This window comes from Scophthalmus maximus, chromosome 11 (assembly GCF_022379125.1).
Source record: "Scophthalmus maximus strain ysfricsl-2021 chromosome 11, ASM2237912v1, whole genome shotgun sequence".
NCBI lineage: Eukaryota > Metazoa > Chordata > Actinopteri > Pleuronectiformes > Scophthalmidae > Scophthalmus > Scophthalmus maximus.
The window spans coordinates 8,280,670-8,299,992 of NC_061525.1; the positions used below are offsets into that span (position 1 = coordinate 8,280,670).

At 43.8% G+C, this 19,323-nt stretch overlaps 1 protein-coding gene across 3 annotated transcripts in view; it reads right to left on the reverse strand.

The window, feature by feature from the left end:
• The window catches only part of tiam1b (TIAM Rac1 associated GEF 1b), a 42,581-nt gene extending 23,321 nt beyond the window's left edge, over positions 1-19,260 (reverse strand). For 2 of the 3 annotated variants that reach the window (XM_035621662.2, XM_035621659.2), the window contains exon 1: positions 18,737-19,260. The gene's annotated coding sequence lies outside the window, so the exon portion shown is untranslated. Of the gene's footprint in view, positions 1-8,394; positions 8,534-18,736 lie in introns of those variants that run through there. The other variant, XM_035621661.2, reaches the window with a different exon arrangement.
• Positions 19,261-19,323: the final 63 nt, after the last annotated feature.

Consider the following 19,323-nt stretch of genomic DNA (forward strand, 5'->3'; position numbering starts at 1 on the left):
ATGCTGCTGGTTCACAGAATCTATCAACGGCATTTTATTAATACACGTGGAAGAAATGGCAGTGCTGGAAAAGATGACTCTAGACCACCCAATCCCCGGGATGCCCAGTCAGGCTCGTCCAATACCTGCTAACACACGTCACCAAGTTAGTCCCCCTGTCTGTCCTTTATCACTATCGTCCTTCAGACATAAACAAATAGGAAATCATCAATTAGACTGGAAGACGCTGCCCGTAGGTGTGACAGACTGTGGACCCAAGTAAGTGGGTCACATCTCCTTTTCCACTGGGCAGCATAAGGGAACAGGACAGCAGGACTCGGATGATTTATCTGTTACAAGCCCCTAATGAAATACATAACCACAGGAGATCCCAGCCACCCACAGACCAGGAAGAAGAATAGTTTTATTGCGACTCAAGATCAACGACAACAACAAATCGGCTTCAGGGGAAAGCACAGAAATTCACAGTAGCCACTTAGGGAAGATCCGAACATGGAGAGTTGCTTCCAAGTGAGAGACTGATGGGCAAACGTCAAATTCATGAAATCCAGTTCTCACGTCAAGACAAACTGTGCCTGGCACTTTATTAGAGTCGCACGAGGCTGTGTTACACAGTAAATGCTGAATGTCTAAACATATTATATCACACCGTGCAAGACATTCTGTTTTTATCCTGAATTCTGCAGATCTGTCATCCATCCCGTCAGCTATAGGCATATAAAAACACAAGTTACTGTCAGAGACAGTATATTTCTTCTGTTCTCACTTAGCTACAATCTGAAATGGGGGGGAAAAAGATATATATATAGATATATATATATATCTATATATATATAGATATATATATATTTATCTATATAGATATATATATATATTTGAACCTAGACGTTTTAAGTTTTGTTCCTTCTCCAGTGGACAAAGCCTTGATTTATGGCAAAACAAAATCCTCCACAAAATGCTATATAGGCCCTTAATATCAGCATGACAGTATTACAACAGAAATGTCTCACATTCTGATTTATGCCACAATGATATCTGAAGCTGTTTTGGGGGGAGCCATGTTCATATTTCCATTCCATGTTCCGTGGGATTTTGTCATTCCTGAAATATGTGACAGGTAGATTTAAGGTCCTTCGGTTATTAAAGACGACTTGAAAAGCTCGGCTTTTATTTGAAAAATACTTGGACCTGTTGGAACAAGAAACAAGGGGGAAATGCCCCAACTCCTGCCTGCACCTCTTCTCCTTTAGATCCCTCAAGACAAAAATGTCAAAAATGTTTGTATCATTTAAGGGAATTAAGATTCTTGCACCATGCCCAGCAGCTGACTTGAGTCTTTCAACAACTGACGGTGTCAAACACCCGGTCAAACAGACGCATGAGCTTCATGAAAACAATAAAAAAAATGCAAATCAGACCAGACAAATCTGAAGATGACATGAAATATCTTAGTTGCCATTGACCCACTGAAATCAGATGGGACACAAGTCATGAACAAACTGATCTCAAGTTTGACACAATCTGATTTTGACTGTCCCACTCCTGCAAAAAAAACAATCCTTTCATAACCTCACTACACCGGTGAAAGGCAAGAATGCACTTTGCCGACTAGTTACAAGCTCCAACACAAAACCCTGTAATCTGAAACACTCCGGTCTCTGGAGATAATAACACAGGTAGTTGTAATGGAGGAGAGGGGGTGGGGGGTGTTTACCGCTGAAAGACTGGACTCACGACGGCTCACATTTCCCTGCTGATATAGAGTCATATGCTTCTGTGCGAGAGGAAATACCAAACGGCAATCTCTAGTTCCCCGTGACTCATTCTCTGCTCCCGAGTGTGTGCAACTGTGTTTAAGGTTCTATTATGCCAGAGGGACATTTAGCATCAGCAAAGCCTGCATCCTCTTCCATGCCGGGGAGAGACATCCTCACTAGAGAGGCCTTTATTTGGGACGTTGATGAACAAAAGAAGTACTTCCTCCAGTCATCGCTTAACAGCTCAAATGAAAAAAAGGACACACACACACACACACACACACACACACACACACACACACACACACACACACACACACACACACACACACACACACACACACACACACACACACACACACACACACACACACACACACACACACACACACACACACACACACACACACACACACACACACACACACACACACACACACACACACACACACCACTGTCATGCAGCCAAAGAGTATCTTTCTGACTTGGATCTGTAGCCCTAGAAACACTGAATAGCAAACAGCTGGAAAAGGGGTCTTTTAGTGATAATCAGAGCAGCTTGACTAGTCTTCGAATAGCTTAGTGCCAAGTCGTGGCACAGAATGTCTCATGAAGCAACGGGCTAGTCAGGATTCGGTTCATCCGGCCAAGGTTTATATACAGCCTTCCAGCGGGTATATTAAATCAGAATGATCGCCAGTGCCCATTTATATCTGCCAACGTTCAACATGCACCCCTTCCTGTAACAGTTTCATTTACCTAGTAGAAGATAGAGTAAGATCACACAAATTGCACAACATATTTCTGCAGCAACACGCAGCCACCCAAAATAGACCATTTTCATTTGCTGCTGAATCAATTTCATGTGTCTTGCTGTGCGTGACCTGCGTGACCCCGTCATCAGAGGCTCAGGCGGTTGTGTGTTATGAGACGTTGTTAATGTAGGAGAGCAGCTTCAGGTTGATGCCAGCACATGTCAAGCGGAATAATGGCTGACAGCAGAGCCGGCGTGAGACCTGGCGAGATAGAAGCAATGGATTGGTAAAAGTAAATACTAAAGGTGGATCGGCAATTTGAATTTAAATGGTAGATTATGCAAACCCAAGGATCAAGAAAGAATTTCTGATTCTGAAAGTGAAACTTTTGTCCGTGAACACTGCACACTAAGCTGAGTTGGACATGTATTGTTTGTGACAGCTAATGTGGTGGAAGAGTTTAGTGAGTTGGTACCCACATTTACATGATTCAAAACTGACGTGGGGTTTCGTTGTCCTCGGATGACAGGAACGCTGAGTTAGCGCGACTGATGTTTTCTATTGGACCAATGGGCGGCTCTGTGGAGCACATACATGTGCTGTTTCTACGATGACATGTTTAACTATTTTGCATTAAATCTGCAGGCTCTGACTTTTGAGCCTGTAGTTTGGCGACAGCTGGCGTTAAGCCCGGTGACACCTTTGTCCCTGCCAGTGTTTCTCCGGGGCAACGTTGTGTGCAGAGGTCACCGCTTCTGCTGGTGCTTTGTGCATCGCAGATGCTGCGGGATTTGTTGGGTTAATAAATCTCTCGTCTGCTCTGTAATAACAGTTTTCAAACCAATACGGTCACTGTTAAAATGTGTACTTACTAAAGTGTATTTTTGGCCATATTGCCAGTCAAAATTAGCATCAACTAAATATTATTTTCTTCTTTTTAACACTGGATCCTGGTTATTAAGCAGTGAGTGCACAGGAAGATGTGTAAAACTGGCATTAACATAACATTTAAAAAAATGCAATCTCATTTACAAATGTATTCGAGTCGACGCGATGGCGAGAGCAAATATTTCTTGCGGTGTGGCGTTGTGCCAGAGTCCTTTCACATCCTGCCCGTGGCTCCTTAGCTCCCCATTGACAACCTTCTGAAGTCTTCAGACAGCTGTTAACTGGACGCATTTACATGTTTACACTGTTGAGTCAAATGGGTGGGGGGGTACAGGTTGAGATTTTGGCGAATCCCTCACTACAGCTCTGTGGGGGAAGGGATCTGTGCTCTTTAATCTGCAATGCCACTTAAAGCGATTACAGCCGCTCAAAGCGGATCTGTGCACGTTTTCGGTTTTACCACACAGACTACTGCATTAGAGCAAATCATCACTTGAGCTCAGATTAAAAGGACAACCGACAACACGGTTTGAAACGTGCAGCCGAACCACAAATTAATCCAAATTAGTGTGTCAGATGAACATACGGCCCCACTATTATCACCTTTGATGAATTTGGATTCGCTAGGATAAAGGGGAGTTTTGCGGTGTATCTCAATTACTGCAAATGTCCAATAAATGAACTCTAATTTCATTCTGTCATCTTGCTTGAATTGCCCTTTTTCAAAACCATAGCTACACTGCTCATTTTCTCAGTAGTTATGTAGGACACGTGTAGTTTAGGGGAGGTACCTAATACCCAGCTTCTAGATCTGGAAATCTACCGCTGGCTATCTGTAAATCAAAGCTCTGCACTTATTTAAGATGATTTGGATGAAAGCAAACGTATGAAAGTGAATCCTCCCTCAAACGTAACTCTCAATATGATACTCAAATGAGATGCTGTAGACATTCTCACGTCCAGCCACTGAGCAAGATCACAAGAATGAAAGCGCAACGTCTAACGGTTTGTGATGGACAAATTCATCCGCGGGAGCATAACATGGCTTTGTGTAAAGGAAAAGGGCGGCAGTCGCTGTGACAAGTTACCACGACCACAATCACCAGAGACTAACACGTTGACCTTCTCATAGCCTGTAACTGTCACTGCCGCTGAAAAGGTCTCCCCTGGCTACATGGAGCATCACCGCTCGTCTGCCTTCGCATGTTTCACATTCCAGACTCACAATTCACTCCTCCGCGGTCTTGACTCAGATCACCACCGCAACAATATGCTCTCACACGAGGAGCAACTGCGCCCGACAGTTTTATGATTATAGATTCGCGATCAACGGTATCAATGCTGGGAACCCCCCGGTTACCAAAACACAGTCTAGTGTTTCGCAGGGTTTCTGTTGCGAGGGCAAATGGTGCCTGCACCGGGAATACAATCTACCGAGAACCGGCACAGGTGGTGTACACGTAATGCAGTTGTAAACTGAAAATAGACAATCGTGGAAATGTATTACGTTGGGACAATATAGGCAAAAATTGTTTTAAATTGACTTTTTGCTAAGGGACAGTAGGGTCCAGCTTTGCATCAGCACACTTCCACCGAGCCCAGCTGGCTCTGCGCTCTTTGCATTATAAGAAATTCAAATTTAATCAAATGTCCTGCTCTCATTCAGTAAACCAGCAGTGCCACACAGAAACCACTGAATGGTTGTTGATGCCTTCGGAGCAGAAGCCCGTGCACTGCTGTGAGAGCCATTCACCTTCCAATCGCGGTGTGACAGCTGACTTGTCTTGTCCCCTTGCGGGCAGCGGAATGGACACAATGCCAAGGACACAGAGGAGCTGCGGTCCGGCTTTGGAAATGTGTTTTCTCATCTGATTCACTCAGGATCTTCCTCCACAGACGCAATCGTTTTGCTTCCAGGTCAGTGAGTGGGAATACCAAGCATGGCTTAAGTTTGAGTGTGTTCCTTTTATGTAGCACCACAAGTACAGACGCACAATCCAAAATCCACTCAAAAACCCATCTGGGTCAACTCCAGGGCCCGTTTCTGTCATTTTGATTCCATTGTTAATAGAGAAGGGGTTACACATCGTAGGTCACGTTGCAAATCTATATTAAAAAAGGGAGAATACGCATAATCCTGGGGCTCCACCACGTTGAAACAAGGCAACACTTGCATGTTCCATTACTCTATGGAAGTAAGGCCAAGATTTCAAACGAGGTTTCTCAAGAATCAAGGGTGTTTCTAAACCATATTTCATCAGTTACCAACAATGTGTGTGTAACATTCACATGTGCTAAGGAGATTTAAATCCTATCTCTGGACTCAGCCCATTGAAATTCATCCCTGAGCACCACCTCAACCATAACACCCCCGGAGCTCCCGGCTCGCTGCCGTGTTGCATTGTGCACTGAAGCAGTGCCAAGCTGGATCCTGACACACATGACTACACAAATCTGGGTGGAAAATGTGTCCACGTCCTTCAAGTGGTCCTGATGACAGTTTCCAGTACAGGCCCCTTTTATTTCCCCTGTGATAAAATGTCACTTCGAAAAAGACATTTCAGCATTTAACGGAGTTTTAAAACCTGGTAATAAACACCAAGTAAGGTATCCAAGCAGGAATACAAATCTACAAAAGACACTATATACTACCGTGGCGCAGGACCATTTAATCAACTTACATATCAGCATGTTTCACAGCTTGTTACAGCTGTAAACCATATCATTCCTATACAATTAGCACTACAACTATCCACACTGACATATTCAATTATGAACAAGTTTTTGGCCAAACACCTTTCTATGAGTACAATGTAAGAATATTAGAGAGTTCAAGAGAAAGCTTATCTTTTGCTGAAATTAATATAATGACTTTAGATTGTTCGAGAGTCAATTTCATCATCATTATTGAACAATCAAAAGCCCACATACCTGTTCTTATTTTAAAATGACTACAGCTTTATGGGACTAATTTGCTTTCATTTGAGCCCTGCTCTTCCACAAAGCTCAGTAGAAGGCAAAAGTTCAGTCAAACCTGCAACGGATTATCACAGTGGCCCAGCAGTGCGATATAATCGTGATGATCACGTGATTTATTGCAGTATCTTCCATCTCCAGCTCGTCATGTTTCAAGACGCTTTCTTTTAAACTATCAAATGACAGAAGATAAATCAAGAAGTAAGAACTGAACTCAAGACAGTTTGACTGCGGGAAACAGCTGTCCATACCCTCGTCTTTCTCTTCTCCTCTTAACAAATACACGTCAGCATGTTACAAATACATCATTTTTTCTTACTTCCACTACAAGGCGGACCAAAAAAAAAAAAGTGTAAAATTAAAGTCTGATCGTGAATAAAGAAAAGCATTGGCAGCTGAAACTCCTGCAAGCGCTTCGTGTTCAGAGGGGGCTGTGCATTCAAGTGGGAACACATTTTCATCCTTCAAAACAACTTTAAACATAAAAACATGGGGATGCACAAGTTAAGTGTAGAACAAATAAAGTTCCATACTTCTGTACAGGACTACTGCAGAAGTTGTTGGCAACGCAGCAAATGTTACAGCTGAAAATGAGTATGAATAAAAGTCAGAACAAAAATGCAGAAGAGTGCAGTAGTTGGAATTTTGTCGTATGTAACAGAGCAACTAGAAAATGTGCCATCATGCTGAATTTTGCTATACATAGTCTAAATTTTATAATAGGTTAAGTAGCTGAAAGATAAGATGTTCCATTATTCGTCCCAATAACGGAGATCATCTGTGTGTTGCAGAAGCAAAGACCACATAATCTCTGATACAATCTGCTGGCCTGCAAATCTACCGGTGTCCCATCGTACTCGGTGCCTTGTGACACAAGATAATGCAAACCGATCATTGTCCACGGTTATTGTTTATCTCAAGAGAACAAAAAAAAACAAAACTGTTCGGTCAAATTAAGATTGAGGACAAGGACAATTGACACTGCAAGTGTTCACACGTGTTCAAGTTATTTTTCAAAGAATTCAGAGTTTGTGTTTTTGACAAACTTGCTTCCCTGCAGTCATAACGGGGGCCTTGTCACGACTTACACGTCTGAGAGCTGCAGCCTGACCTCCTGTCCCACTAAGCCTCGAACGGTCAATACATTTCCATAACTATGACACCAGATGACCACTTCTCACCCCTCTCCCCACCGCAGGAGTCACACAATGGCCTTTCAAACACAAAGCTGGGATTTTTAAATGAACTCACACATCATAAAGTCCTCCTGCAACCCCCCCCCCCCCCCCCCCCCCCCCCCCCGCCTCCCCCTCCCTCCCCCCAGGATGCACCCTGGGAATTCTCCTTGACTTTGACCATCTCTCGCATTTGCAATTCATCATATCCCTGGCTTGGCATCACAAAACCGCTAGCACCACCGCCGCTGCTTTGTTATTACAATGACACGGACACAAGCTGCATTGTCCTGCGTCTGGCACTGAGTGGAGAGCAATACAAAAGGCAGTTGTAGGTAAAGTGGCTCCCTACACAGGCGTGCTACAGGTACAAACATGAGGTGGCAGCCCCACCCTAAACACAGGCTGCGGAGACCCCAGCATTCAATTACAGCACACACAGAAATACATTGGATTTTCAAGATGGGAGCATGTGCATGTAACCAAATGACAAAAACAACATGCAGGGATGATAAATCCTGAAAAGAAAAAACTCCAAAAAGACACACCATGACTTACAAGAGCTTTGGTTGCATATGACAAATTTCCCTACACTCTGAAGTACACTGAAACATATGATTGCAGCTACACATTGACTCAGTGTGTGTGTGTGTGTGTGTGTGTGTGTGTGTGTGTGTGTGTGTGTGTGAGAGAGAGACTAAAACTGGTGTTATTTAACACCTCTTTTTGAAAGTGGGAGATCGGAGGCTGGAGAGCCATTTGTCTCTTCTGTCTGCTAACTCACAGCCTAACACTGGTGTAAAGAAGCAGAAAAAAAAAACAGGAGCAAATGCAATGACTTACCTACTGTGCACTCCTAGGAAGTGTCACTTCTGCCCTTTCCCCTCCCTCTGTAGCCAAGAGAAATCCCAGACATCAGTGCAGGGTCAATTTAAAGCTCCACACGAGGGAACGATTGATACTTCTTCCGTCCGAGGCAGACTGACTCCTGTATGCAAGGATGAGTTGAAGAACTGAGGGAGGGGGGTGTGACTGTTTGTAAATCTCCCCTCCTCCTCCTGACTCTTTCACACTCTTCGCTCCCTGCCTCCCTCCCTCCTTTCTACAATTCCACCCCCCTAAACTGCAAACCTTCTGCCACGAGGAATGTGTGTTCCCCTCCCTTGTCTCCTCTGTAATTGCCCGTCCACTCCCCGATGAAAAGCACAATGTTTACAATTAATGCTGCAGCATTTTTTATTGTAGTATATGAAAAAGAAAAGGTTGAGCTTAAGCATACAAGTCATATTGAGCTCTTGTAAGCTTAAATGTAAACTTTACCTCATTTTTGTCTTAGACAGAAAATACTCTTGCTTCCATCTCTTTACTCTGTGGATAAAAAGGAATAGAAATTGTAATTCCAGAATCCTGGAAAACTATTTAGCAAATTTTACATTTGCAGCAAGCGTCTTAATGTGTTGCAGTGCATAGTTTGGAGAATCAAGCGGCAGCCAAAAATGGACCTGTGAACGAGAGAGGCTGGGCTTTGCTGTTGTCATAGCACCGGTGATGTCGTGCGGCTATCACGTCAGCAGTGACAGCGGCAGCGCCCGTTTCATTTAGAGACGATGGAACCGGCAGAAGGAAACCGGGGGAGAGAGGAGCGAGGGCACGGAGGTGTCTGCTCGACTGCAGCCCGCATCATGTGCTCCAGAGGCAGCTGTGCATGCACAGCGAACAGGAAAACACACCCCGAGCTGTGCGAGGCTGTACACACACCCCGACAACCACACAGGGGGGGAACAGCGAGAGCACTGAGCAAAGCCTCTCTGAAAAGGAGTCCAGAGATGGAAGTGAATTGCCATGTCTAGACTTTGTGATGACTATGACCAAAATAAAAAGGCACTCAGCACTGCGGTCAGACGGGCTTCCTCTGTCCTGCCAAGGTTGTGACCCCGATATTAAATTAAACCACTGGGGTTTCGCAGTAAAGACAGGAATGTCCGGTCTGCTGAGGGACCCAGACATAATAATCTGAACGCCTATCTTATCACTGAGCTGGATTTCCCACAGGTAAATCTATGAGAATAAAAGATTTTTTTCTTTTGAGTGTATTTGTGCCACATTTGCTACAAATTCAAAGTGTCTGCCAATTTCTGCTTTTCAATTAGCAAAGCAATTTGTTGGGATGTGATCCACTGACAACAAAAGACTTTGATACAAGATGTCGAAGGGAGCATTAGACTGACAAACTGCTTATAAAGCAACAAAAAAAAAAGAAGGAGGTAGTTCCCGGACGGCGTGTTTTGATAGAAGGAACTCCAAACCAAACATTCATTTAAAGCAACTACTGAAGTATTCTCTTATCTAACATTTAAAATTAATGAATATCTAACTTTATGTTCGTTTTGTTTCATGACATCTGCTTATCTGCTCTTGTCCTCGCCAAAAAAAAAATCTAGGCCCAGGCAGCAGCGCAATAAATGTGTCTCTATCAGTGAATGCAGACTAATGCTGAATCCACGTCTGCGCTCGCCACAGGCATTTTAGAAATGCAGATTGCTTGTTTGGAGCTCAGCTAAACAAACTCTGCTTTCTCATCACCCAAACCACACAGGCTATTATCCCCAGTGCTGTCCACACTCAATTGAGGATCTGATTAAGTCGGACATCCAATACATCGACATGCCATTCAATGCCGCAGGAGCAATTTGGCAAGCGAGACTTTGGTTACGGATCCACAGCCACACTTCAGACTGCTGATGCAGTGTCACAACCACGTGTCACAACCAACTGCAATCACTGCCAATCACCTTCAGGAGAAAGGACAGCTGAAGCCAGGAGACTGACAGACCTCCGATTGCCAGGATCTACAGTAAGTTCACTGAAGGTGACACGTCACCAAAACGGCAACGACCTCAAATATTATTTTTTTTTGGGGGGGGGGGGGGGGTTACATCTCATAATATTGTTTGTATTTGACTTATATTAACAATACTGCCTTCGGAAAAAAATAAAGAAAAACAATATTCTTCTTTTGCAGCAGAAATTGGAGTGCAAACGATATTTTAAAACCATTTCAGTGAAAACTTTTTTTATGAGATTATCCGAAAAATTACACATTGAAAAGATTTGAAGTTCTGCCCTTGCTCAAGTTCCCCCGGGAAGCCTCAATAGCAGTTATGTTAAAAAAATTTCAGTTTTTCCAAAAAGGTTGAATAGGTTCTTACTTCCACTCTGTGTTTGTATGCGTGTTCTAGCCCCTACCAGTAAAACGGCTGAATCGTTCACCACCAGTGTCGTTTGTCTAAAGTGAACTAAATAAATCGGCAAATCGGTGGTGTGTGTGTGTTTAGCATGCCAGTGTTCCATGTCTAGAGCTGTCACGTGTAATAGCCACCATTCCAGCTCTCTTTACACAGCCATTCACTCGTCTCTGTGACAACCTCCGCCAGCGACAAAAGGCGGAAAATTGACGCGCCATCCATTCTGTGTAGGTACCTTTAATACAAAATGGCAAGGGGGAATACAGGTGCATCATTCCCGCCTTGAACAGGCTGTGTATTCAGTGCTACAGTAGTCTCAAGATGATTGATTTCAACCGAACTGAGTTTTAAGTGTCAAAGTGATTGAATATTCCAATATTGATCATTTTGCTGCATAACTACACAATAAATCCAAACTTGCCATTTTGGTTTACTGCATGGAGAAAGCTCACAAAGTCCTACCTCTTTGCTCTGAGACTGTAAACATCCCAAAATGCGGGGAAAAAGTCAAGAGGGTGCATTCTCAAGACACAGGAGCCCAACATTGATGCAAGCATCGCCCCATTTTTTTTTTTTTTTTACATAAACGTCAGTCAATAATTGACAACACAATGCTTTTGCATAGCAATTCCAAATGGACCACAGGACGACACATCATTCAAGAGGACGTAGCTCTAATGTAAAAGCCTCCTTTGTATTCCACTGTAAAGGACACACTAATGGGGTACAGTCAACACCACTGCAGATCAAAACAAAGACATACAGAGCTAAGCGTGACTGTGACTGACCATGGTAATGTAATGCCTGATAATGTGCACCACAGCATGAAAATGCCAAGTCCAGTACAAAGCCAAGATGCTCTTTCGTCTCACACCAGCGAAACCCTCAATCGACAGACAGGGAATGAGTATTACTCACAATTGGGCATCAGGATGTAGATTCAATAACTGTATGTTGTTTGTCGATTCAAACGTAATTCTCAAGACTGCACACAAAGCCTGGTCAAAATAGAATCTATTTCCAAAAGGGTTCAAGTCTTAATCTTCTTGAAGGTCTCCTGAATCACAATCACACGCTATCCCCATGCCCATCTATGGATATAACCACAATGATCTATTGTACTGAAAAAAAGAACACCATGTACAACTGATCAAAGAAATAAAGCAAGTGTTATGCAAGACATAAGAGCAGGAACCCTAGACCGGGTACAGATCATTAGTGGAGGACCCAGTGGTCTCCTGCAGTGAGATGCCTCTCAAGAGTCAACATCAAAGACACCGGTATAGAGAGGGAAATCATTTAGAATGCGGAGAAGATACTGGAGTGGATTGGTCAGGACAGAATCTATGCCACATAGCTGGCTCTCAAACATTAGTTATTAAAAGATGCTTGAGAATATCAACGTGTAGTGGTCTGTACTTAAAAAGCTGCTGGGTAGGGGGTCAACTACACACGGATCTGGTTATATAAGAATGAACATTTATTTAATGCTTTAACATGCATTTCAATAAATTCTGAAACTACCAATCATTTCTCATTGATTAATAAAATTATTTCTTAACTCAATAAGTTGCAACATGTCATCACAATTTCTAAGACCTCGTGGGCGATGTTTCCAGACTTAATTGTTCTGTCCAAATCAAAAGTAAAAACACTAGATCTTCACAAATTTTGGCATTTTACCTGCATAAACCTGTATAATATATACATATATATATATATATATATATATATATATATATATATTATACAGTTAATTTTCTGTCAATTTACATTGAATTGACATTGCACCTGGCTTTTTATTTAGGCCCATTGCATCATTCACATTTAGACATATTTTGACCAGTTACAAAAAAGCAATATGTTTTAAAACTGAGACATATTAGTGTGGACATATCTGAACTCCAGCCTCCCCAAGGTGACTCATAGCCTTGGCAGTTTAGTGCACTTAGTATTTATTATTCATCCAAAAAAACATCAGCCATGTAAAGTTAATGATCGTAATGATGTGCGATGCTGACAGCCAATCTAACATTCCTGCTCACAGCTCAGAAATAGGAGGAACAGAGCTTTGATGAGGCCCTTTAATGCTCATCTGTCATGTCTTTCCAAACCCCATGGCCATTGTGGAGAGCCAGTAAGGGTGCTACGAGATTTCATCCACTAGTCTGCATATAGAGTACACACACTCCAAAGCGAGGTATCCAATAGTAGCCAACTGTAAATGGAACAGATCCATTTCATGTGAAATGTCTTCCCTATGCATGAAAGTCAGGCTGAGATACGTACCTTGCTTTCTAGGGTTAGTGGAAAAGAAAGTTTTTCCCAAGTCAAATGGAGTGCATCATAGTCACTCTGAAGAGCAGCTCTGCCAGAGGGGATGTGGGATCAAATCTTGGCAAAGCATCTAGATGCTTACAGATTATGCTGACTGTTAGCACATGATGAATTCATCATGACCTCCCTTTTTCTTTTTTTTTTTAGATGCTGGTAAATGTGGCAAATTCCAGTCTTCTGCATTCGGTATTAAGTGAGAAAAATTATGCAAAGGTTTTTGGGTTTATTTTTAAATTCATGTGATATGTCCAAAAAGGGTTTAACAGTTTAACAGCACTTGGACCAGAACAAAACAGCTCTCGCAGATGTGGATCATGTGGCAGATTGTGGAGAACAATGGAATTCCTCTTTTCAACTGTCCAAAGATGGCAGAAGACGGCGCGATACAGCAACGCATCAATACTAACTCTCTAATGGAGACAGATGTCCCGTCAGCGGGAACAAGGGAAAACCGAGCCCTTGTCTGAAAGTCAATACAACATGGATGTGAACAGAAGTCGTCCTTCATCCATCAGCTTGAGCTGGAGAGAGAACAAACGCTGGTGGATTTAGTTGATTTAGTAAAAAGACTTTAAATACAATTATCTGATTTACATATTCTGGAAAAATAACTGGAAAATATAAACTATTGCATATGAATGTCTGTCTCATTCTGATACCAGTAATCTGTTTTGTGTAGTAAAGGCTAATTATTCTAGCAGGACAATTCTGGCAATCAGCCTGTGCAGGCTGCATTCAGAGTTTACAGAAAGGACCACCCATAGCTGCAACATCAGCACTGTACACAATGTTGTTCCATTACGAGATTTGTACGGGAGAAGGCCACTTTCACAGTCTCCATTTATCCAATCCCTCTCCTCTACACTGAAGATCAAAAGATGAACACGACACTAGACTTCAGGATTTCAGCTTTTATTTCCTGGTATTTACATCCAGATGTGATAAATTGCTTTGACAAAGACCAACACATTTGGTTAAACAAATTGGCCTCTCGCTTTGGAATAGCTGCCCGTGGTAAGTGGAACGTAGTATTTTCAGAAATCACTTTTCCCAGGATACCACAACCTCAAAGGAGGCTTTGAAGCTGGAGTCAATACACGTCAGTGCAGGTGAGCTGGCTTGTTTTGTGGGGTTAACTTGTTTTTAAGGTGCAAGCCCCAGCTACAAACCAGAGTTTTTGACTTTGATGTGAATGTTAATTTGGGCTCTTAATAACTCATGGGAAAGCAATGTGTCTTCTCAATGCTTGAAAGTCAAGCCAAGAATTTCAAAAAGGCCCCCGCTACAGGCTATAACTAAGGATTTAGAAAAATCCTAGGAGTGACTGACAGGTCTTTTTTTAAAAGGTGTTTCCTTTCAGATCCACTGTTTAAACATTAAAAACTCTGAATGTCTACTCCTGGTTTCAGCTTTGTGTTTCACCTGTGAAGACAGCGTTTGTTGTTAAAAAAAAAAAGAATAAACCAACATGAAGATCAGAGAGCTGTCAAACAAGCCATTCTGACGCTGTGGAATGGAGGGAAAAATTGATCAGAGCCATTGCAAAAATATCAAGGGCATGGCCAATACAACAAGTAGGACTGTGCAGAAATAGAAAGAAACTACTTGTGTGCTGAGCAACAGACATCGTACAGGTCGGCCAAGGACACCAGCAGCACTTGATGACGGAAACAGTGACCTGACCACCACTCTCCTCAGGGCGGGGCTGGAGGTAACGCAATGCAACGTTCAAAGAAGACTCGCGCTGCTTCTTCACATGTACTGAAGTCCAGCCATTTTCCTGAACCTTTCTGAGGGGCTGTATGCTGCTCTGGACATTTTCCTGAACCTTTCTGAGGGGCTGTATGCTGCTCTGGACATTTTCCGTGACCTTTCCTGCCACCCCCCTGGTAAAATTGTGAGCCCAATTGAGGATACAGCAGGAAAATATCTGTAAGATTCACAGTGAGCAAGTGTGATGACAGCAAACAAAAACAGCTTTCCACAGCGGAATTGTCGTCCTCCTGCACGCTCGACCCAGACGCCACAGAATGTTCCGCAAATGTTCCTCTTGGTGTGAACGCGCCCGACGCTGACAATTTCCTGCTTTCGTTTGTCGTATGAGAAAGGAAAACGTTCATGTCTGAAAACAGATTCAAAGAGCAGATAGAGGCCATATCACAAGATGCAAACCTACTGATCTGCAGTAGGAATCGGGAGGCTACATTTAAATTGGCATGGAAGTACAACATGAGCCGCAAAAGTTCTGGAACAACGTTTTATGGACTGAACATGATTAACCCCTACAAAAGGGATGGGAATACCCAAAGTACAGAGAACGAAAGGATCTGCGCAGGATCCAACAAATACTAGCGCTAATGCGTGAAACCCAGTGGAGGTGGCGTCATGGCTCGGGCTCTCGTGGCTGCTTCTGGAATGGGCTTGCTAATCTTTACTGATTGTGTAATTCAGGATGGTAGCAGCTGAATGAATTCAGAAGTCTGCAGAAACATTTTCTCGGCCAAATGGGGAGGAACTTATTCAGGCAGCAAGACAATGACCCAGAAACCGCTGCCAACACAACAAAGGACTTGATCGGGGGGGGAAAGTGGAACGTTTTAGACTGGCCAGGTCAATCGATGGCCCAGTCGAACATGCATCTCCCCTCCCGACGTAGGGACCGAGGGGATGTGTGGTCAACAGCCAAAACAACCCAAAATAGTCAGCTGTTGTCGTCTTTTTCAATGATACAAATCAGAGAGGGAGAGAATCCTTGTATGCGTAGGGGTCAAACCAGCAAATATTTGACGCCTAATCAGCGACTCGAAAGATTTATCTTCATCTGTCGCTGTGTCTCACTTGGACATTTTTTCAGAAATGTTACGGTTAAGGTTTAGGACATTTACAGACGTGTGTTCCCATCGAACAGCCCCTCCGGAAAAATTCATGACAATGGCCGACTTCAGTGCATGTCAGAAAGCAGCTCAAGATGGTATTTTCCTTCCACAACTGGAGATGTGTGCACGCCCCTGAGGCTTTAGCTCAGTTCAATACGTTCACTGTAATACCTATGATCAGCCACTTAGCAGAATGACACAAGTTTGCTAAATATTTCCAGCTTTGTGGTTGTGGTCTAACATTGGTACTTAATATTTCCACAACACCATCCCCCTTCCCCCTCTCTCTCAGATTTTTTGCTTACTTTAAAAAAAAAAAAGACATGTGGTAAGACTAAGTACTCCAACACTGGGGTGCAAGTGATTTCAAAACTAATCTAACAGGAGTTACAGAAGTCAAACGTCATGCAGAAACAGTCATTATAGCATTAACAATAAATAACACTGTTTTTTCAAAATTCAAAAGAACTCTAGCGATACAGTAGTTATTAGTGAGTTTGTATTGGCATGAATGGTCTGTGTTAGTGCCATCACACTAAGCTCAGTTTGTTATTCAGGCAAAACACTAGACTGTCTCCAGTATTTACTTTGCACAGCTCTGCAAGTGAATGAAGAGTTATGTGCAAGTAGGACGGACATGAATAATTCACAAAGACCATTTATGAGGGTTAAATTATGCGCATTTCAAGAAATCATCTGTGTTTGCTTGTACATTTGTGTGCACGCATGAGGAACAAAGTCACGGATTGTACAAAAAGACGACAGATTACCATATGAATGTGAGGACATTCTTTCATGTGTCGCTACAACAGAGGCCACGCGGCCTCAAGTCGGTATAATGTTGGAGATCTCTGAGAGGCAGAGTTAAAGAGTGTGGACACAAGACTAGTTAAAACTCGACAAAGACAGAAGAGAGGGTGAGGTCTCTGTGCAGGCATGTCACACAGGTGGGCTCAGGTTACTACCCTGAGGACACATCTCAGACCACTGAGGCCATTCTGCTGCTGGAGGTTTCCTTCGCATTGGTTCTCTACCACAGACAACACATTCTAGCCGCTGCGGTGGCCATGCATAGCTCCTGTAACAGCGCAAGAACTTCTTCTTCTTCTTCTTCCACAGGCTGATTATTGAAACTTTTTAGGGCCATCCTCTGAAACAGCTAAGAGATATAACAAACCAAACTTAAAAGGATGAATCCCCTAAAAACCGACAGCCTTTTTAGTATCTAACACTAGTATGTGGTATCTAAGACTGAATGTAATTGGACAAGTTTTGGCAAAATAACCACAATGGAGGAAAACAGCAGAGATTCAATGCAACAAATTTGACTGGTCACCAGAATAAATAAAACATAAAATCACACCCATAACAATAAATATTAGAAAATAAAAACTACACATGCATGGAACAATAACTAATATTTGGGTTGTGCGCCGTCTACACTTTTGTTTATTTTCTCTCCTGCAACAATTTAAGCTTCCTCCAACGTCCTCTGTTTGAGTATTTGAGTACTGCAGAATATGCCGCGGTTTGGAGGCTTGTGCCAAACTATAAAACATATATCTCTGTTGCATATCTCTCCATATACCATGAGTTGATTGTGGACCAGTTGGGTCGTACTGAACTAGCCATAAAACAAGCTGCTGACCCGAGAACAAAAACTGCACCCAATAGCCTCCAAGAGTCTATTTTCTTAATCTGCATTTGTCACTTGGCAGGGCAGACTGCAGGGAAAAAAATCGATTATGGCAAATGCTATCCAATGCAGAAACTATATCATATACAGACAGCTTAACAAATTGACAGCTGGACAGGAATTGACTGATCCAGCATTTCAATGTCAAGTTACAACATGGGGGGGAATAAATTGGCCCCCGCAAGTCTTGACCTGCAAACTATCATCAGTCGAAAGTGACCCCCACGGCCTTCAGTTCAGATCATCATCATCATCATCATCATCACCACCACCACACAGTGGTGACGCTGCAACAAACTTGACACCGTGAGGTCATTTGAATACCGCCGCCGCTGCACAAGACGAGGTGTCGCATGCACACGATCTCTCTTATTAATAAACGACGAGGTGTACTGAACACAGCAACCGCAGCGCTGCATCGACTGCACTCGCGAGGGAGAAAACGCAACGCAACGCGCCGCGACTCGCTGATCTCCGCTCCGCGCAGCAATCTACCGCACCGAGGAGGCTTCCTCCGTCAGCGCACCGAACCGCCGACCACACACGATCGGACAGGCGCGCGGTCACGGGCAGGGACTCCCTGCATGGTGGAGTCCTCTGCAGGCTTCTCCCTTTTTTTGAACCAGCATCCTGCTGCTGAAGTGAAGCACAGAGATGAGCAAATTGAAATATTGCGCACGTTAACCCCCTCGCTGCGTGTCCGGGCCACCGTCATTCAGCTGCATGGCAGGGGTTCTTTTTGGGTTTTTTCTAAGCACCGAACCGCGGATGTCTGAATGAATTAACCCTCGGCAGATGGCCGGCGCTCCCTTGTACAGAGGCTCGGCTCGGCTCGGCTCGGCTCGGCCTCGTCGACCGGACCGGAGCGGCGTCGGCGTCCGCAGCCTGCGATCAACTTGTATGATTGAGTGACGCGGTCATGCCTTCGAGGCGGCGCTAGGACCGCGCGGGAAGCGTGAAGGGACATGCGAGCAGGTCATGATTAGGGACGCCGCGCGCGTCCCGGTCCACCTCCCCTTCACCGTACGTACCTGCCGCTGTCGCCGCCGCCGCCGCCCGGTTCCGGCTGCGTCCGTCCTGGTGTAGAAGGCATCGTGTTTTCACACGTTGGCCCAGCCGCGTACCTCGGAGTCCCGCTGCCTCGTCCTCGTCCGCGGACCATGCGTGTTGTTTCCACGCCGCTGACGCGCAGGGGCGGAGTCCGCGGCCCCTTGGAGACGGCGCGCGAGTGGACCGCGAGAATGCCACTTATTCCTTCTCGGAGCCAATCAGCCGCGGCTCACCTCGACTCGGCGTTCAGTGACGGTGAATTGATGATATTTCAAAATCATAAGGGCAAACGAGGAGAATATACATATATATTTGAACGCATTATAACTGATGCAAGTCCGTCTGTGCATCCCATCTCCTGCACACACACACGCCTCTCCATCAACATTTAAAAAGAAATGTAATAAACAATCACGATCAAGTCAGCTATAATTATTATCAATACCCCCATAACTAAAACCTAGGGAATCACGGGCATGTTTAATAAAATATTATTATTGTTTCTGCATCATTTTTGTTTATGCTGAGTGATATTGTAAAACTGATAGAAGCCTCTCAGACAAATAAG